At 43.8% G+C, this 22408-nt stretch overlaps 1 protein-coding gene across 4 annotated transcripts in view; it reads left to right on the top strand.

Annotated features, from left to right (window-relative positions):
- The first annotated feature begins 9235 nt into the window (after positions 1-9235).
- The window catches only part of LOC109889154 (probable cation-transporting ATPase 13A3), a 62065-nt gene continuing 48892 nt past the window's right edge, over positions 9236-22408 (top strand). For 3 of the 4 annotated variants that reach the window (XM_031822549.1, XM_020480371.2, XM_031822547.1), the window contains exon 1: positions 9994-10216. The gene's annotated coding sequence lies outside the window, so the exon portion shown is untranslated. Of the gene's footprint in view, positions 9507-9993; positions 10217-22408 lie in introns of those variants that run through there. The other variant, XM_031822548.1, reaches the window with a different exon arrangement.

Genomic DNA, 22408 nt, shown 5'->3' with positions numbered 1-22408 from the left:
TTTGAATTGAGTCGTTGTCATTTTGTCAGCAGTGGCATGCAAGTATTTGAGGTCTTTTTCATCCAATTACTTAACATTTCAAATGTTATTCTTTCCCTCTGGTTAGAATTTACCAAGGTCTGACAAAGGTCAGACGTCCAATTACTTAGTAATATGGCGGGGGAACGACTCCCGCTCAGTTCCGTCGACACATATTGCATAATCTTCAATCACTAACATTGACAAATCATCTATAAATGGGGATGGGCTGGCAGCCTGCCAAATGTGTTCCTATAGGTCTGAGAAGTGCTATTCTTATTGCAGTGCCAGCTACACAACCGTTCAACAGTTTAGGGTCACTTAGAAGTGTCCTTGTTTTCCATGAAAATATACATGAAATGAGTTGCAAAATTAAGAGGAAATGTAGTCAAGAAGTTGACAAGGTTATAAATAATGATTTTTAATTGAAATAATAATTGTCCATCAAACTTTTCTTTCGTCAAAGAATCTTCAATTTGCAGCAATTACAGCCTTGCAGACCTTTGGCATTCTAGTTGTGAATTTGTTGAGGTAATCTGAAGAGATTTCACCCCATGCTTCCTGAAGCACCTCCCACAAATTGGAATGGCTTGATGGGCACTTCTTACGCACCATACAGTCAAGCTGCTCCCACAACAGCTCAATAGGGTTGAGATCCGGTGACTGTGCTGGCCACTTCATTATAGACAGAATACCAGTTGACTGCTTCTTCCCTAAATAGTTCTTGCATAGTTTGGAGCTGTGCTGTGGGTCATTGTCCTGTTGTAGGAAGAATGTCTCCAATTAAACGCCGTCCACAGGGTATGGCATGGTGTTGCAAAATGGAGTGATAGGCTTCCTTCTTCATTATCCCTTTTAACCTGTATAAATCTCCCATTTAACCAACACCAAAGCACCCCCAGACCATCACATTGTCTCCACAATGCTTGACAGATGGCGTCAAGCACTCCTCCAGCATCTTTTCATTTTTTCTGCGTCTCACGAATAACCTTCTTTGTGATCCGAACACCTCAAATTTAGATTAGTCTGTCCATAACACTTTTCTCCAATCTTCCTCTGTCCAGTGTCTGTGTTATTTTGCCCATCTTAATCTTTTATTTTTATTGGCCAGTCTGAGATATGGCTTTTTCTTTGCAACTCTGCCTAGAAGGCCAGCATCCCGGAGTCGCCTCTTCACTGTTGACATTGAGACTGATGTTTTGCAGGTACTATTTAATGAAGTTGCCAGCTGAGGACTTGTAAGGCGTCTGTTTCTCAAACTAGACACTCTAATGTACTTCTCCTCTTGCTCAGTTGTGCACTGGGGCCTCCCACTCCTCTCTCTATTCTGGTTAGAGACAGTTTGCGCTGTTCTGTGAAGGGAGTAGTACACAGCGTAGAACGAGATCTTCAGTTTCTTGGCAATTTATTGCATGGAATAGCCTTCATTTCTCAGAACAAGAATAGACTGACAAGTTTCAGTAGAAACTTATTTCTTTCTGTCCATTTTGAGCCTGTAATCGAACTCACAAATGCTGATGCTCCAGATACTCAACTAGTCTAAATAAGGCCAGTTTTATTGCTTCTTTAATCAGAACAACAGTTTTCAGCTGTGCTAACATAATTGCAAAAGGGGTTTCTACTGATCAATTAGCCTTTTAAAATGATGAATCTAGATTAGCTAACACAATGTGCCATTGGAACACAGGAGTGATGTTTCCTGATAATGGGCATCTGTTCACCTATGTAGATATTCCATAAAAAATCTGCCATTTCCAGCTCCAATAGTCATTTACACCCGGCCTCCCGGGTGGCGCAGTGGTCTAGGGCACTGCATCGCACACCCAGAGACCCTGGATTCGCGCCCAGGCTCTGTCGCAGCCAGCTGCAACCTGGAGGTCCGTGGGGCAACACACAATTGGCCTAGCGTCGTCCGGGTTAGGGAGGGCTTGGCCGGTAGGGATATCCGGCTGGTTTCTGGGTTGGATGCACGCTGTGTTAAGAAGCAGTGCTGTTGGGTTGGGTTGTGCTTTCGACCTTTGTCTCTCCCGAGGCCATATGGGAGTTGTAGCGATGAGACAAGATAGAAACTACTAACAATTGGATACCATGAAAAGGGGGTAAAAAATAAACAATGTCTACACTGTAATTCTGATCAATTTGATGTTATTTTAATGGAGCTTTTCTTTCAAAAATAAGAAAATGTACAGTTTCATTTACAGATGTCGGAAGTTTACATACAACTTAGCCAACTACATTTAAACTCTGTTTTTCACAATTCCTGTAATTTAACACAAGTAAAAATTCCCTGTCTTAGGTCAGTTAGGATAACCACTTCATTTTAATAATGAGTAATGTCAGAATAATAGTAGAGTGAATTAAATATTTCAGCTTTTATTTCTTTCATCACATTCCCAGTAGGTCAGAAATGTACATACACTCAATTAGTATTTGGTAGCATTGCCTTTAAATTGTTTAACTTGGGTCAAACATTTTGGGTAGCCTTCCACAAGCTTCCCACAATTAGTTGGGTGAATTTTGGCTCATTCCTCCTGACAGAGCTTGTGTAACTGAGTCAGGTTGTAGGCCTCCTTGCTCGCACACACTTTTTCAGTTCTGCCCACAAATTTTCTATAGGATGAGGTCAGGGCTTTGTTGCCCTTAAGCCATTTTGCCACAACTTTGGAAGTATGCTTGGGGTCATTGTCCATTTGGAAGACCCATTTGCAACCAAGCTTTAACTTCCTGACTGATGTCTTGAGATGTTGCTTCAATATAGCTTTATATTTCTCCTCATGATGTTATCTATTTTGTGAAGTGCACCAGTCCCTCCTGCAGCAAAGCACCCCCACAACATGATGCTGCCACCCCCGTGCTTCACGGTTGGGAGGGTGTTCTTCGGCTTGCAAGCTTTCCCTTTCTATTTTGGTTTCATCAAACCAGAGGACATTTCTCCAAAAAGTACGATCATTGTCCCCATGTGCAGTTGCAAACCGTAGTCTGGCTTTTTATGGTGGTTTTGGAGCATTGGCTTCTTCCTTGCTGAGCGGCCTTTCAGGTTATGTCGATATAGGACTTGTTTTACTGTGGATATAGATACTTTTGTACCTGTTTCCTCCAGCATCTTCACAAGGTCCTTTGCTGTTGTTCTGGGATTGATTTTCACTTTTTGCGCCAAAGTAAGTTCATCTCTAGGAGACAAAGCGCGTGTCCTTCCTGAGCGGTATGACGGATGCATGGTCCCATGGTGTTTATACTTGCGTGCTATTGTTTGTACAGATGAATGTGGTACCTTCAGGCCTTTGGAAAATGCTCCCAAGGATGAACCATACTTTTGGAGGTCTACCATTTCTTTTCTGAGGTCTTGGCTGATTTCTTTTGATTTTCCCATGATGTCAAGCAAAGAGGCACAGAGTTTGAAGGTTGGCCTTAAAATACATCCACAGGTACATCTCCAATTGACTCAAATTGTGTCAATTAGACTATCAAAAGCTTCCAATTACATAATTTTCTGGAATTTTCCTAGCTGTATAAAGGCACAGTCAACTTAGTGTATGTAAACTTCTGACCCACTGGAATTGTAATACAGTGAATATAAGTGAAATAATCTGCCTCTGATTGGGAACCACACTCTGCAAAAAACAAAGAAATAGAAAACATAGAAATCAAGAAACTATAATGGCCAACCTAGTCACACCCTGGCCTAACCAAAATAGAGAATAAAAGCCTCTATGGCCAGGGCGTGACAGTACCCCCACCCAAAGGTGCGGACTCCGGCAGCAAAACCTGACTCTAAAGGGTAGGGTCCCTTCATGGCGGCGGCTCTGGTGCGGGACGTAGACCCCCCTCCGCCCACAGATCCCTGAGCTTTGGTGGCAGCCCTGGTGCATGGACCTTCACTGGAGGAACCGGGCCGCAGATCATTGCCGGCGGAACCAGACCACCGATCATTGCCCGGAGGCGCCGGACCGTCGCTGGAGGCTTCGTGCCATGGATCATCACTGGAGGCTCCGTGCCATGGATCATCACTGGAGGCTCCGTGCCATGGATCATCACTGGAGGTTCCGTGCCATGGATCATCACTGGAGGCTCCGTACCATGGATCATCACTGGAGGCTTCATGCCATGGATCATCACTGGAGGCTTCGTGCCATGGATCATGAGTGGAGGCTTCGGGCCATGGATCATCACTGGAGGCTTTGAACGTGGAGCTGGAACAGGTCTCACCGGACTGAGGAGACGTACTGGCAGCCTAGTGAGTGGAGCTGCCACAACACGTCCTGGCTGGATACCCACTCTAGCTCGGTGAGTGTGGAGAGCTGGCACAGGACACACTGGGCTATGACGGCGCACTGGAGGCATAGTGCGTAGAGCCAGCGCAGGACACACTGGACCGGGGAGGTGCACCGGAGGTCTGGAGCGCAGAGCTGGCATAACTCGCCCTGGCTGGATACCCCCCTTAGCCCGGCAACTGCGGGGAGCGGGAACAGGCCGGACTGGGTTGTCCTGGCAAACTGGGATACCGTGCGTAGAGCTGGCGCAGGATAACCTGGGCTAAAAAGACTCACCGGAGGCCAGGAGCGCTGAGCTGGCACAATCCCTCCTGGCTGAATACCACTCTAGCACGGCAACTGCGGGGAGCTTGCAGAGAGCGCACTGGGCTGTGGCTGCGCACCGAAGGCATGGTGCGCAGAACTGGATAACACTGTGCTTGACCAATCATTCTCTCCCCACGGTAAGCATGGGGAGTTGGCTCAGGTCTACAACCTGACTCCGCCAACCTCCCCGTGTGCCCCCCCCCAAAAAATGTTTTGGGGCTGCCTCTCGTGCTTACTTCGTTGCCGTGACTCCCTCCCTGCTTCCACCTGTTCCCATGGGAGAGGATCCCTTACGGCCAGGTTCTTCTCCCACGTCCAGTATCCTTTGCCATCCAAGATGTCCTCCCATGTCCAGTCCTCCTGACCACGCTGCTTGGTCCGTTTGTGGTGGGATCTTCTGTAATGTTTGTCGTCGGAAGGAGACCAAGATGCAGCGTGGTAAGTGTTCAGGATTCTTTAATTTCTCAGAACACCAAACAAAAACAACGAAAAGAATAACGAACTTCACATACTGCAGGCTTCACAGAGCTAACAAAAAACAAGATCCCAACAAACACCAAAAGGAGAATGACAGTGGGGCAAAAAAGTATTTAGTCAGCAACCAATTGTGCAATTTCTCCCACTTAAAAAGATGAGAGAGGCCTGTAATTTTCATCATAGGTACACTTCATCTATGACAGACAAAATGAGAAGAAAAAAATCCAGAAAATCACATTGTAGGATTTTTTATGAATTTATTTGCAAATTATGGTGGAAAATAAGTAATTGGTCACCTACAAACAAGCAAGATTTATGGCTCTCACAGACCTGTAACTTCTTCTTTAAGAGGCTCCTCTGTCCTCCACTCGTTACCTGTATTAATGGCACCTGTTTGAACTTGTTATCAGTATAAAAGACACCTGTCCACAACCTCAAACAGTCACACTCCACACTCCACTATGGCCAAGACCAAAGAGCTGTCAAAGGAAACCAGAAACAAAATTGTTGACCTGCACCAGGCTGGGAAGACTTAATCTGCAATAGGTAAGCAGCTTGGTTTGAAGAAATCAACTGTGTGAGCAATTATTAGGAAATGGAAGACATACAAGACCACTGATAATCTCCCTCGATCTGGGGCTCCACGCAAGATCTCACCCCGTGGGGTCAAAATGATCACAAGAACGGTGAGCAAAAATCCCAGAACCACACGGGGGGACCTAGTGAATGACCTGCAGAGAGCTGGGACCAATGTAACAAAGTCTACCATCAGTAACACACTATGCCGCCAGGGACTCAAATCCTGCAGTGCCAGATGTGTCCCCCTGCTTAAGCCAGTACATGTCCAGGCCCGTCTGAAGTTTGCTAGAGAGCATTTGGATGATCCAGAAGAAGATTGGGAGAATGTCATATGGTCAGTTGAAACCAAAATAGAACTTTTTGGTAAAAACTCAACTCGTCGTGTTTGGAGGACAAAGAATACTGAGTTGCATCCAAAGAACACCATACCTACTGTGAAGCATGGGGGTGTAAACATCATGTTTTGGGGCTGTTTTTCTGAAAAGGGACCCGGATGACTGATCCATGTAAAGGAAAGAATGAATTGGGCCATGTATCATAAGATTTTGAGTGAAAACCTCCTTCCATCAGCAAGGGCATTGAAGATGAAACGTGGCTGGGTCTTTCAGCATGACAATGATCCCAAACACACCGCTCGGGCAACGAAGGAGTGGCTTCGTAAGAAGCATTAAGGTCCTGGAGTGGCTTAGCCAGTCTCCAGATCTCAACCCCATAGAAAATCTTTGGAGGGAGTTGAAAGTCTGTGTTGCCCAGCAACAGCCCCAAAACATCACTGCTCTAGAGGAGATCTGCATGGAGGAATGGGCCAAAATACCAGCAACAGTGTGTGAAAACCTTGTGAAGACTTACAGAAAACATTTGACCTCTGTCATTGCCAACAAAGGGTATATAACAAAGTATTGAGATAAACTTTTGTTATTGACCAAATACTTATTTTCCACCATAATTTGCAAATAAATTCATAAAAAATCCTACAATGTGATTTTCTGGATTTTTTCCCCTCATTTTGTCTGTCATAGTTGAAGTGTACCTATGATGAAAATTACAGGCCTCTCTCATTGTTTTAAGTGGGAGAACTTGCACAATTGGTGGCTGACTAAATACTTTTTTGCCCCACTGTATGTGATCCACAATCAGAGACAACGATAAACAGCTGCCTCTGAACCACACTCTGCAAAAAACAAAGAAATAGAAAACATAGAATTAAAGAAACTAGAATGCCCACCCTAGTCACACCCTGGCCTAACCAAAATAGAGAATAAAAGCCTCTCTATGGCCAGGACGTGACAGTCGTGCACAAAGTAGATGTCTTAACTGACTTGCCAAACTGTAGTTTGTTAACAAGAAATGTGTGGAGAGGTTGAAAAATTAGTTTTAATGAGTCAAACCTAAGTGTATGTAAACTTCCGACTTCAACTGTAAGTGACCCGAACTTTGGAACGGTAGTGTACCTTTATATTTTATAAAACTAAACTCTAGGCTTAGGCCATAGAGCTGTAAAGTTGTTTGTTGTTCTTATTTGGAGAACAAATGGGATAAGGATTTAAAGTATTTTGTTTTACAACTGAATGATATTAAAATAATTTGCATAAATCATGAAGTTAACTGAAATAATTTAGGTTGTTTTGCATTTCACTAATTGCTTTTGCATTGAAATCCCATGAGGAAATAAGGCCTTTTGCAAATTGCCAGCTGCATAATCTCACCACAGGACTCTGGCTCTGTTTCTTCATACTCTAAAAACAACCCCAGCCACAAGAAAGCTGTTTGGAATTTGCTTTGTATTGTGTTTCTAGCTCATTTCTGCTGAGTGCTCGTTCTAGTGGGGTAGGGGTGAGGTGGAGGGGTTGAATTGTTCAAGATTTGCATTGTGGCCCGATTGTTCTTCTGTTAAAGATCTTTGATTAAAGACTGAGGCAGGGCCAGTCTGCCTCGGAAGCAAGCAAAATGGTTGCCTAGTCTATAGGGGATTCGTCACTTGGCTCTGATATTTTGGGAGCTGTTTACAGTCTCCTGTGTGATGCCTGCTGGTCAGGGGCTTGGCTCAACATTTTGTACACTGCTCTCCAAGGACTGAGGAGTTGATTGGTTGAACATGTGACATCATTGAGTATCACAGTTTGCAGGTTGGAGTGAAAAAATGAACATTGTTGTGTTTTATTGCAGTGTAGAATATTTCCATAGAGAACAAGAACACAATCATGTGATTAAGATGTAGACATAAACAACATGTCATTCATAGTGAATATGCATAATAGATAAACAGTATCTCTGCCTTATAACAAAACAACGGTGGGATTTTGAAAAAGCAAATGCACAGTGGAAAAAACTGCCAAAAGAGCATGAGAAAGTGTAGCAGTTTCCCCTGAAAGAATGACCAAAGAACCGAAGCCCAAAACCCACTGTCTGAATCTGTTGCATCATTGGACAGACTATAAAGAGCATATCAAGCAGAGTGGTGACTGGAGTGGCATGATCATTTCAAACACTGGTGAATGACCTGGTAATAGTTCTTCATTATATCACATTGTGTCAGATCTGTGTTTTGTATTGTGACTATATAAGGTAATAAAAGTGCAAATAATGTATCTGTCATCAAACTTTGTGTTTTTATTGTCATGTCTCATGCTTTCATTGGGTGTCATATATGTTATTGGTTTGCCATCATAAGTGTCCTGTGGAGTTTACATAACAATTTGGACATTGATCCAGCAGTTTGTTGTTTCATTAAATATTGAATGACTGGGTTAAATGGCTCATATACACATTATATGGCCGTGTATCTGTCTTGTTATTCTCGTTCTCGGTGTGTCGACTACAAATGCCGTTATCGCTCCTCAGATGCTCAGTTGGCCTTGCAGACAGCTTGCCTGTTATGGGTTTGCACTGCTCATTAAACGGATGACACCCAAACTACTTATCAGCCTGGCTTTTGCATGGGCTGCACTAACTAACAAGACCCATTAGGGATGTGTCACCGTAGACCTCCCCTTATAAAACAGTGTCACTCCCTGGCCGCCTCGCAAGGTCAAGGGTTCACTTCCTGTATTTTACTAGTAAGGCCGGGTTATCAGGGCTGAACTGGAAAAGGCCCAGCAAACCTGATAAGGGCCAGACTAGACGGAATGGGCTCCTCCGTCCTTCCCAGTAGCTCCCACTCCCCTGCCTGTCTGGCCCGTTTCTCGAACTGCGGGCTGGGTAGTACAGTGCCAGAGTCACAGACTTGTTTTAACTGATGGGCATTCAAGTGACTTCCCTGGGTTCTGATAATAGGACAATACATAGATTAGAGAAAAGTTGTGAAGCACATTCTTCTCCACCCCATTACATTTCCTTTGGTGAAATGTCTGCTGAAGACATTGGTCTGTGATAAGAACGAGGGCTAGCCAAGCAATTGCTGATAAACAGTAGAAATTTGCCATTAATTTAAAACCTCTTGACTACATCAACACGAATTCTTGTGACAATGAATGTCAGTGTCCTCATTACATTTTATTTTATATTGCACATCTATAAAGGCTTATTACCATATTTGTCTCAAGCTCCTTTGACATGCTGAAAACAGAGACAGCATAGCACACATACAGAGTACATGCAGGTCCTGAAGCCCAGTCACTGCTAGTGCCTTGTGTTCTGATGTAGTCTGAATGCTGAGCTGGCATTGCCCAGCCTCTGGGCTGTGAGGTGCCAGGGCCTGAGGTTGATTATTTTCCCTTCCGAGACTGGGGAAAATTAAAACAAACTGTCCTTCCATATAAATAGTTGGAATTCTGTTTGCACAACTGACTGGGAGCAAGGATTAGAACATCTGAGGCACCAGTCCTGAATGGGCTTTCTTGTTTTTCTTTAGGATTGGTGAGTACGTCATTGGTCGCTCGCTCTGAGGGAAGAGAGACGTGGGATGTATTATAGCCGGTCTAAACTGTATGAGCTTTTGCTCGTCATATGATATGACAGACTGTTCTCGGTAGTTTCAATAGATATCATAATGTTCTGCCATCCAGAGTAAAATACAAGAAATTGCCGTGTTAAAGCAATTAAGCTATATTGTCTGGTCTTGAATGAATCCATGTTATTTATGCAATAATATTTAATGCAAGAAGAACACACCTAGCCAGATGGAATCATGAATGGAAAACACCCTTCCATGCTGTGGGTATGCATGCCGGCGTACAAGTATGTATGACATGTAGATTGTAATGTTTAAATACAACAAATGTGACCCCAGCGAAGTGAATGAAGATATTGTGATGATAATATAAGGCAGAAATATGTGCGCTATTTGACCACGGAGTTTATAACCGCGTATGTTCTTTCGTGATCTCATATCCTGTGCCTCACGCCTTCACTTCCTCTTAGTAAGTGAGGAAGTTTCAGGCAGTTAATCCGACGCTTCATTCGTTCTTTCACTGAGCTGTCAACATTTAATTGTGAGGCGACTACATTCGATATAAAATATATATAGCCAGCTATACTTCTCTGCAACAACGTTTTTCTCTTTGAAAACAGCTGCTCTCGTCTTACTATGACTCTCAGGTGATCGTCAAAGAGTCCAGGTGGTTCTGGTAAGTGTCTTTATTTAATTTGAGCTCTCCACATCACCCCATGTGTTGGAGATTGCTTGCTTGCGAGCTAAAAAAAAAAAACAGGCAAGCAGTCACTTCTGATATTTTTTCCACTGATTGTTCTTTTGACCAGTCACATTCACATCAGATCTTTTTCAGAACAGATCTTTTTAGTCTAAAGAGAAATTGGAGAGAAAAAAAATCTGAATTGGGCTGCCTGTCTAAACGCAGCCTAAGAAAGCTAACGTTAGCAACTAGCCACAGTTCAGTCATGCTCAGCCATACCATAGTAGTGTAGCCAGTTCTTGTGTATCACGAAATGGGGATTCCTCCAGTCCGTTTGCTGTCTCTCCTGTGTTTCACATTGACAGCTAAACTAGAACGAGCGTCTTAAGCTAGCTATTTATCCAGCTAATTTAATTTCTGTGAGCCAGCTAGCTTTATTGCTCTGTCATATTGGTCCCCCTCTCCCTATTATCTGAGAACATTAGCTAGTTAAGGTTACTTGGTTAGCTAGCGAGAATGTTTTAGCTGCTATTGTATGCAGTTCATCACTGCGTTGTCTGTCTAAAGTCACTAAGATGACTAACATTAAATAACACAAGCATTTGCTTTTGTTACTAACTAGGTAGGTAGTGCATGGGTGCCTAACTTTAACTGAAAGTGGGGGTGCAAAAGCTTGGGAGGGAGTGTGTTCAACACAGTTTCTTGACAGGGGAAATCCATATTTATGAACGGAACACAAATATTTTTCTTAGGTTCAGCCACAAATTATATTGGAAAATAGGCTTTGGTAAACCGTATATACTGTATACCGAGATATTTGGAAAATGCCACAGGATGGTTTTTCAATACCATTGAAACGATTTACTATTTATTTTATACATTTGAATACTGATATGTACCTTAAGTAAATACCTGCAGTCAACTTCCACAATACGTTCTAAATTTCACTTGTCACAATATTATGAAGTTTACGGTAGTCCCCAGTCACATGTCACGTGGTGTTTGTCCGGAGCCTTGTGAGTAACTCACTGTTGTGCAGCATGCTCCAGGTGATCTAATTACAGTAAGGAATTCACAGCTACATTTTTGCCAGCTAGATATCTTAACTATTAAGTTAGTCTAAAATGTGCTAAATGCTCTGCAGTTGTGCATTTTGGTGTGCTAATTTAGTAGCTATTTAGCTATCTAGTTAAGTGGTTAGCTATGTCCTAAATGAATTATTTGCTTGGTAACAGCATAGAATCCCCTCATAGATCAAGAGCCTTGCTGCCTATTATTTGTTTTGAGCGTGCAGCAAACTGTGAGTAGCATTTGAGTAACTTATTCTAATTTAAAATTTACATTTGGGCGAAACAGCTAAGAACATTCTTATTTACATATACTTGTATAGTTTAGATCCGAAGCTCTACAAAATGTTTGCAATGCACTCATCAGCATTTAGTTAGCATTCTCTATGGAATTTTACATGTACCCTGAACAAAAATATACACGCAACATGGAAATGGTTGGTCTCATGAGCTGAAATAAAAGATCGCAGAAATGTTCCATACGAACAATGATTATTTCTCTCAAATTTGTTGGCTAAATGTGTTTCCATACCTGTTAATAAGCATTACTCCTTTGCTAAGATAATCCACCTACCTGACAGGTGTGGCATATCAAGGAGCTGATTATTACACAGGTGCACCTAAAAGGCCACTCTAAAATATGCAGTTTTGTCACACAGCACAATGACATAGGTGTCTCAAGTTTTGAGGGAGTGTGAAATTGGCATGCTGACTCATGGAATGTCCAACAGAGCTGTTGCCAGAGAATTCAATGTTTATTTCTCTACCATAAACTGCCTGAAATGTTGTTTTAGAGAATTTGTCAGTACATCCAACTTGCCCCACAACCGCAGACCATGTGTATGGCGTTTTGTGGGCGAGAGGTTTGCTGATGTCAATGTTGAGTGCCCCATGGTGGCTGTGAGGTTATGGTATGGGCAGGCATGAGCTTTGGACCACGAACAAAATATCATTTTATTGGTGGCAATTTGAATGCACAAAAATACTGTGACGTGATCCTGAGGCCCATTTTGAAGACCATTTTGATCAGATCTGTATTCCCAATCATGTGAAATCTGTAGATTAGGGCCTAATGAATTTATTTCAATCGACTGATTTTCTCATAGGAACTGTAACTCAGTAAAATCTTTGAAATTGTTTCATGTTTGTTTTTGTTCAGTATACTTGTTAGCATTGCTAACCTTCGGATGACAGAATATTAGTGGGGTTTGACAACAGTGCCCCTTGTGTTCAGTGCCAGTATTACCAAATATCCCAGTATGACAGTCTCGTTACCACCCAAGCCTATTGGGGAAAAAGTGTTTAAATTACTAGATTACTAACCTATTCCCTTCCCCCGAAAATCCCACCCCCAATAATTAAATAACAGGTCTGAAACCCTAACAACCCTGGGAATCTCAAACATCCCTTCCCTGAAATACCCACTGATAGTGATCGATTGATAGGTCTGAAATAGAGGTCGACCGATTTAATCGTAATGGAAGATTTAATTAGGGCCGATTTCGAGTTTTCATAACAATCGGTGATCTGCATTTTCGGACACCGATTGTGGCCGATCGGTGTCCGATCGGAAAGTTCCGGCGCCGACAGAGATGGCCGCCTCGCTTCGCGTTCCTAGGAAACTATTTCTTACATTTAGTACCCCAGATCATCTTAGGTTTCATTACATACAGTCGAGAAGAACTACTGAATATAAGAGCAGTGTCAACTCACCATCAGTACGACCAAGAATATGACTTTCGCGAAGCGGATCCTGTGTTCTGCCTTTCACCCAGGACAACGGAATGGATCCCAGCCGGCGACCCAAAAAAACGACTTCGTAAAAGAGGGAAACGTAGCGGTCTTCTGGTCAGACTCCGGAGACGGGCACATCGTGCACCACTCCCCAGTATACTTCTCGCCAATGTCCAGTCTCTTGACAACAAGGTTGATGAAATCCGAGCAAGGGTAGCATTCCAGAGGGACATCAGAGACTGTAATGTTCTTTGCTTCACGGAAACATGGCTCACTGGCGAGACACTATCGGAGTCGGTGCTGCCAGCTGGTTTTTCCACGCATCTCGCCGACAGAAACAAACATCTTTCTGGTAAGAAGAGGGGCAGGGACGTATGTCTTATGGCTAACGAGACGTGGTGTGGTCACAAAAGCATACAGGAACTCAAGTCCTTCTGTTCACCTGATTTAGAATTCCTCACAATCAAATGTCGACCGCATTATCTACCAAGGGAATTCTCTTCGATTATAATCACAGCCATATATATTCCCCCCCAAGCAGACACATCGATGGCTCTGAACGAACTTTATTTGACTCTTTGCAAACTGGAATTCATACATCCTGAGGCTGCATTCATTGTAGCTGGGGATTTTAACAAGGCTAATCTGAAAACAAGACTCCCTAAATTGTATCAGCATATCGATTGCGCAACCAGGGCTGGCAAAAACTTGGATCACTGCTATTCTAACTTCCGCGGCGCATATAAGGCCCTGCCCCGCCCCGCCCTCCTTTCGGAAAAGCTGACCATGACTCCATTTTGTTGATCCCTGCCTACAGACAGAAACTAAAACAAGAAGATCCCACGCTGAGGTCTGTTCAACGCTGGTCCGACCAATCTGATTCCACACTCCAAGACTGCTTCCATCACGTGGACTGGGATATGTTTTGTATTGCGTCAGACAACAAGATTGACGAATACGCTGATTCGGTGTGCGAGTTCATTAGAACGTGCGTTGAAGATGTCGTTCCCATAGCAATGATTAAAACCAGAAACCGTGGATTGATGGCAGCATTCGTGTGAAACTGAAAGCGCGAACCACTGCTTTTAATCAGGGCAAGGTGACCGGAAACATGACCGAATACAAACAGTGTAGCTATTCCCTCCGCAAGGCAATCAAACAAGCTAAGCGTCAGTATAGAGACAAAGTAGAATCTCAATTCAACAGCTCAGACACGAGGTATGTAGCAGGGTCTACAGTCAATCACAGATTACAAAAAGAAAACCAGCCCCGTCACGGACCAGGATGTCTTGCTCCCAGGCAGACAAAATAACTTTTTTGCCCGCTTTGAGGACAATACAGTGCCACTGACACGGCCTGCAACCAAAACATGCGGCCTCTCCTTCACTGCAGCTGAGGTGAGTAAAACATTTAAACGTGTTAACCCTCGCAAGGCTGCAGGCCCAGACGGCATCCCCAGCCGCGCCCTCAGAGCATGCGCAGACCAGCTGGCTGGTGTGTTTACGGACATATTCAATCAATCCCTATCCCAGTCTGCTGTTCCCACATGCTTCAAGAGGGCCACCATTGTTCCTGTTCCCAAGAAAGCTAAGGTAACTGAGCTAAGCGACTACCGCCCCGTAGCACTCACTTCCTTCATCATGAAGTGCTTTGAGAGACTAGTCAAGGACCATATCACCTCCACCCTACCTGACACCCTAGACCCACTCCAATTTGCTTACCGCCCAAAATAGGTCCACAGACGATGCAATCTCAACCACACTGCACACTGCCCTAACCCATCTGGACAAGAGGAATACCTATGTGAGAATGCTGTTCACCGACTACAGCTCGGCATTTAACACCATAGTACCCTCCAAGCTCGTCATCAAGCTCGAGACCCTGGGTCTCGACCCCGCCCTGTGCAACTGGACTTCCTGACGGGCCGCCCCCAGGTGGTGAGGGTAGGCAACATCTCCTCCCCGCTGATCCTCAACACTGGGGCCCCACAAGGGTGCGTTCTGAGCCCTCTCCTGTACTCCCTGTTCACCCACGACTGCGTTGCCACGCACGCCTCCAACTCAATCATCAAGTTTGCGGATGACACAACAATGGTAGGCTTGATTACCAACAACGACGAGACGGCCTACAGGGAGGAGGTGAGGGCCCTCGGAGTGTGGTGTCAGGAAAATAACCTCACACTCAACGTCAACAAAACTAAGGAGATGATTGTGGACTTCAGGAAACAGCAGAGGGAACACCCCCCTATCCACATCGATGGAACAGTAGTGGAGAGGGTAGCAAGTTTTAAGTTCCTCGGCATACACATCACAGACAAACTGAATTGGTCCACCCACACAGACAGCATCGTGAAGAAGGCGCAGCAGCGCCTCTTCAACCTCAGGAGGCTGAAGAAATTCGGCTTGTCACCAAAAGCACTCACAAACTTCTACAGATGCACAATCGAGAGCATCCTGTCGGGCTGTATCACCGCCTGGTACGGCAACTGCTCCGCCCACAACCGTAAGGCTCTCCAGAGGGTAGTGAGGTCTGCACAACGCATCACCGGGGGCAAACTACCTGCCCTCCAGGACACCTACACCACCCGATGTCACAGGAAGGCCATAAAGATCATCAAGGACAACAACCACCCGAGCCACTGCCTGTTCACCCCGCTATCATCCAGAAGGCGAGGTCAGTACAGGTGCATCAAAGCTGGGACCGAGAGACTGAAAAACAATTTTGGAATTGTTAGTTAGATTACTTGTTGGTTATTACTGCATTGTCGGAACTAGAAGCACAAGCATTTCGCTACACTCGCATTAACATCTGCTAACCATTTGTATGTGACAAATAAAATTTGATTTGATTTACATTGCACTCCACGAGAAGACTGCGTGGCAGGCTGGACGACCTGTTTCGCGAGAGCCGCAAGAAGCAAAGGTAAGTTGCTAGCTAGCATTAAACTTTCCTGCATTTGCCAGCAGCTCTTCGCTGTGCTTCAAGCATTAGGCTTGAAGTCATAAACAGCTCATCAACTCCGGAGATTAGGCTGGTGTAACCGATGTGAAATGGTTAGCGGGTTGCGCTAATAGCTTTTCAATCGGTGACGTCACTCGTTCTGAGACCTTGAAGTAGTTGTTCCCCTTGCTCCGCGGCTTTTGTGGAGTGATGGGTAATGATGCTTCGAGGGTGGCTGTTGACGATGTGTCCCTGGTTCAAGCCCAAGTAGGGGCAAGGAGAGGGATGGAAGCTTTACTGTTACACTGGCAATACTATAGTGGCTATAAGAACATCCAATAGTCAAAGGTATATGAAATACCAAATGGTATAGAGAGAAATAGCTACAATAACTATAGCTATAATAACTAAAACTTCTAACTTCTTACCTGGGAATATTGAAGACTCATGTTGAAAGGAACCACCAGCTTTCATATGTTCTCATGTTTTGAGCAAGGAACTTAAATGTTAGCTTTTTTACATGGCACATATTGCACTTTTACTTTCTTCTCCAACACTTTGTTTTTGCATTATTTAATCCAAATTGAATGTTTCATTATTTGAGGCAATGTATTTTATTGATGTTTATTGAAGTTAAAATAGGTGTTCATTCAGTGTTGTTGTAATTGTCATTATTATAAAAATATAAAATCGGCCGATTTTAATCGGTATTGGCTGTTTAAAAAAAACTCCAATAATCGGTATCGGTGTTTAAAAATCATAATCGGTCGACCTCTAGTCTGAAACCCTACCAACTCTGACTGTCTCAAATACCCTGCTCCACCATGACAATCCCACCCACAGGGATGGATTGACAGGCCAACCTGCTAACCTCTCTGGGGTAGAGGGCAGTATTTTGACATCCAGATGAAAAGCGTGCCCAAAGTAAACTGCCTGTTGCTCAGGCACAGAAGCTAGGATATGCATATAATTGGTTTAGATAGAAAACACACTAAAGTTTCTAAAACTGTTAAAATTGTGTCTGTGAGGACAACAGAACTGATATGGCAGGCGAAACCCAGAGGACAACCCCCCCACACTATTTTCAATGGCTAATACTATAATTTATAAGCCCAAGTCCTCCCAAATTGCAGTTCCAAGGGCTTCCCCTAGATGTCAAAAGTCTTTAGAAGGAGTTTCAGGCTGGTTTTTGGAAAAATTACCTGGAAATTGTAGTTTTTCTAGGTGGCTCCCATTTTGGCTGTAGTGTTTCCGAACGCGTGGAGGAAATCTGACACGACGGCTGGATTAACAAGAAGTTTTATTTTGATGTATAACACATATTTTCAAGAATGTTAAATATTTGAATTTAGTATTTTTGAATTTCGCGCTCTGCAATTTCACTGGATGTTGGCCAGGTGGGACGCTACCGTCCCACGTACCCTAGTGAGGTTAAGAATGTGCCCAGGATAAATACATTAAAATGTTATTGGTCACATACACAAACTCAGCAAAAAAAGAAACGTCCTCTGTCAACTGCTTTTATTTTCAGCAAACTTAACATGTGTAAATATTTATATGAACATAAGACTCAACAACTGAGACATAAACTGAACAAGTTCCACAGACGTGACTAACAGAAATTGAATTATCTGTCCCTGAACAAAGAGGGGGGATGGGTCAAAATCAAAAGTAACAGTCAGTATCTGGTGTGGCCACCAGCTGCATTAAGTACTGCAGTGCATCTCTTCATGGACTGCACCAGATTTGCCAGTTCTTGCTGTGAGACGTTACCCCACTCTTCCACCAAGGCACCTGCAAGTTCCCGGACATTTCTGGGGGGAATGGCCCTAGCCCTCACCCTCCGATCCAACAGGTCCCAGACGTGCTCAAAGAGATCCGGGCTCTTCACTGGCCATGGCAGAACACAAACATTCCTCTCTTGCAGGAAATCACACACAGAACGAGCAGTATGACTGGTGGCATTGTCATGCTGGAGGGTCATGTCAGGATGATCCTGCAGGAAGGGTACCACATGAGGGAGAAGGATGTCTTCCCTGTAACGCACAGCGTTGAGATTGCCTGCAATGACAACAAGCTCAGTCCGATGATGCTGTGACACCGCGTCAGACCATGACGAACTCTCCACCTCCAAATCGATCCCGCTCCAGAGTACATGTCTCAGTGTAACGCTCATTCCTTTGACGATAAATGCGAATCTGACCATCACCCCTGGTGAGACAACTGCAACTCGTCAGTGAAGAGCAATTTTTGCCAGTCCTATCTTGTCCAGCAACGGTGGGTTTGTACCCATAGGCGACGTTGTTGCCGGTGATGTCTGGTGAGGACCTGCCTTACAACAGGCCTACAAGCCCTCAGTCCAGCCTCTCTCAGCCTATTGCGGACAGTCTGAGCACTGATGGAGGGATTGTGGATTCCTGATGTAACTCGGGCAGTTGTTGCCATCATGTACCTGTCCCGCAGGTGTGATGTTCGGATGTACCGATCCTGTACAGGTGTTAAACGTCGTCTGCCACTGTGAGGACGATCAGCTGTCCGTCCTGTCTCCCTGTAGCTCTGTCTTAGTTGTCTCATAGTACGAACATTGCAATTTATTGCCCTGGCCACATCTGCAGTCCTCATGCCTCCTTGCAGCATGCCTAAGGCATGTTCACGCAGGTGAGCAGGGACACTGGGCATCTTTCTTTTGGTGTTTTTCAGAGTCAGCAGAAAGGCGCCTAGTGTCCTAAGCTTTCATAACTGTGACCTTAATTGCCTACCGTCTGTAAGCCGTTAGTGTCTTAACGACTGTTCCACAGGTGCATGTTTATGGTTCACTGAACAAGTATGGGAAACAGTGTTTTAAACCCTTTACACTGAAGATCTGTGAAGTTCTTTGGATTTTTACGAATTGTCTTTGAAAGACAGGGTCCTGAAAAAGGGACGTTTTCTTTTTTTGCTGAGTTTCTTTGGCAGATTTTATTGCGGGTGTTTCTAGCTGCAACAGTGCAGTAATATCAAACAATACACACATCTAAAAGTAAAATAATGGAATTAAGAAATATATACATATTAGGACGAGCAGTGTGTGTGTGTGTGTGTAGATATACAGTGCATTCGGAAAGTGTTCCGACCCCTTTTTCCTGTCAATCTACACACTATCCCATAATGACAAAGGAAAAAACAGGTTTAAAAAATTATAATAAAATGTTACATTGACATAAGTATATAGAGCCTTTTGTCATGAGACTTGAAATTGAGCTCGGGTGTATGTTGATCATTCTTGATGTTTCTACAACTTGATTGGAGTCCACCTGTGGTAATTTCAATTGATTGGACATGATCTGGAAAGGCACACACCTGTCTATATAAAGTCCGACAGTTGACAGTGTATGTCAAGAATGAAAACCAAGCCACGAGGTTGAAAGAATTGTCCGTAGAGCTCTGCGACAGAATTATGTTGAGGAACAGTTCTGGGGAAGGGTACCGAAACATTTCAGCAGCATTGAAGGGCTCTAAGAACACAGTGGCCTCCATCATTCTTAAATGGAAGAAGTTTGGAACCACCAAGTTCTACCTTAAGGTGGCCGCCAGGCCAAACTGAGCAATCTGGAGAAGGACCTTGGTCAGGGAGGTGACCAAGAACCAGAGTTCCTCTGTGGAGATGGGAGAACCTTCCAGAAGGAAGGACAATCATCTCTCCAGCACTCCACCAATCAGGCCTTTTTATTGTAGAGTGCCAGACAAAACCACTCAGTAAAAGCTACATGACCGCCAGCTTGGAGTTTGCCAAAAGGCACCTAAAGGACTCTCAAGACCATGAGAAACAAGACTCTCTGATCTGATGAAACCAAGTTTGAACTCTTTGGCCTGAATGCCAAGCGTCACATCTGGAAGAAAGCAGGAACTGCTCATCTGGCCAATACCTTCCCTACAGTGAAGCGTGGTGGCAGCATCATGCTGTGGGGATGTTTATCTTCGGCAGGGACTGGGAGACTGGTCAGGATCGAGGGAAAGATGAACGGAGCAAAGTACAGAGAGCCTTGATGACAACCTGCTCCAGAGCGCTCAGGGCCTCAGACTAGGGTGACGGTTCACCTTCCAACAGGATAACGACCCTAAATACACAGCCAAGACAATGCAGGAGTGGCTTCGGGACAAGTCTCTGAAGTGGCCCAACCAGAGCCCGGACTTGAACCTGATCGAACATCTCTGGAGAGACCTGAAAATAGCTGTGCAATAACGCTCCCCATCCAACCTGACAGAGCTTGAAGATCTCAAAATCAAATTTGATTTGTCACACGCGCTGAATTCAACAGGTGTAGATCTTACAGTGAAATGCTACTTACAAGCCCTTAACCAACAGTGCAGTTGTTAGAAATATAAGCAATAAAAGTAAGAAATATTTAGAGCAGCAGTAAAATAACACTAGTGAGGCTATATACAGGGGGTACCGGTACAGAGTCAATGTGTGGGGAAACCGGTTAGTCAAGGTAATTGTGGAGTTATTATCTATGCATAGTCACTTTAATATCAGTAACATTTGCGTAAAAGGGGGGCAAAGCAAATAGTCTGGATGCCCTTTGGACCTAGACTTGGCGCTCCGGTACCGCTTGCCATGCGGTAGCAGAGAACAGTCTGTGACTAGGGTGGCTGGAGTCTGACAATTATTAGGTCCTTCCTCCTGGCACCCCCTGGTATAGAGGTCCTGGATGGCAGGAAGCTTGGCCCCAGTGATGTACTGGGCCGTACGCACTACCCTCTGTAGTGTCTTGCGGTCGGAGGCCGAGCAGTTGCCATACCAGGCACTCATGCAACCCGTCAGGATGCTCTCGATGGTACAGCTGTAGAACCTTTTGTTCTGCAGAGAAGAATGGGATAAACTCCACAAATACTGGTGTGCCAAGCTTGTAGCGTCATAAGCAAAAAGAATCGAGGCTGTAATTGCTTCCAAAGGTGCTTCAACAAATTACTGATTAATGGTTCTGTGTACTTATATAAATGTGATTTCATTTTAAAAATATTTTTTATATTTGCAAAACTTTTCTAAAAACCTGTTTTTGCTTTGTCATTATGGGGTATTGTGTGTAGATTGAGGGGGAGAAACTATTTAGTCCATTTTAGAATAAGGCTGTAACGTGACAAAATGTAAGGAGTCTGAATACTTTCCAAATGCACCGTATCGTCGCTGTCTGGTCCACTGCCCGGTCTACATGTGCATTCCATCTTCGCAGAATGATTAGGATTTGCCATAAGATGGGTCATACACAGTCAGCAACATCACACGGCCCAGGATGTGAATAAGTGATTTTAAATAATGATTATAAGTAAGTGTGACCAATGTTATTCTCTTTTCCATTTCCTGACTGACTCAGTGGGAGCACTAGAAATCATTCAACAATGTAACTCGAGAGTTGTCAGATGGAGAATGGGGAGGTAAACTTGATTGTTAGATGTCTTCTGGCAGTTTTCTCTCTCAGCTGTGAACTTGCCAGCTCAGCTACCTGTCAAGTCAGTCAGCTAGCTATAGCTTTCACAACTGATGGCCAGCTATTTGAATGACAGTTGACACTACCCAAACACTGAACTAATGGTCTACCGATTTATGGTTTTTCAATGCTGATACCGATTATTGGAGGACAAAAAGAGCCGATGCCGATAAAAAAAAAAATATATATATATATATATATATTTGTCTCCTAAGCAGACTCTTCAGTATCATTGACACTGTGAGCTGTGTGTGTGTGTGTTTTACAGATGGCAGAGAAAAGCAGAGCACCAGCATGGGACTCCATGCTTACATCTTTATCACAAATAAGACACCTTGCTTTCCCTGGTGCCAATTCCATGTAATAGTCCCACACTGGTGCTCTGCTTTTCTCTGCCATCTGTAAAACACACACACAGCTCACACAGTGTCAATGATACTGAAGAGTCTGCTTAGGAGACAAATACTCTCAACTGTTTGAATAAAAATAGTGTTTTAAGTTACCTGTGATGAATGTTGAAAACAAAAACTATAATTTCTATATGCAGGAAATCCTATTTTAATAATGGGCATGGTAAGAATTGACTACCAAAGTGTGAGTTATAATTCCCATGATACCTTCTAGCAAAATCTGAAAAGCGGTTCCTTCATTCATTTATTCCATAGGATATTTTTTGATTAACTTTTAAAATAAGGTCTGTGTTTCGTGTAGGCTTACACCACCGTGCCAATTTTCTAACTGTGTAGATTTTCATAGGACAAGGTAACTCTGATCAATATTGGCTAAATATAAGCGAAGATCATATTTTTTAGAGTGGAGTTATGAAAATATGTTGACAAACGCTACCTTATCCTAGTGAAATTTACACAGGTATCAAAACGCTGAGGCGGTTTAAGCCTGCACTAAACACAGACCTTATTTGAAGAGAATGTCTTGATCTACTATGGAAGACATGAACGGTAAAATAACGAAGGAAC

Source organism: Oncorhynchus kisutch, linkage group LG4 (assembly GCF_002021735.2).
Source record: "Oncorhynchus kisutch isolate 150728-3 linkage group LG4, Okis_V2, whole genome shotgun sequence".
NCBI classification, from domain to species: domain Eukaryota; kingdom Metazoa; phylum Chordata; class Actinopteri; order Salmoniformes; family Salmonidae; genus Oncorhynchus; species Oncorhynchus kisutch.
Note: the sequence above shows the minus strand (reverse complement) of the source record. Positions and strands in the feature narration are given on the sequence as shown.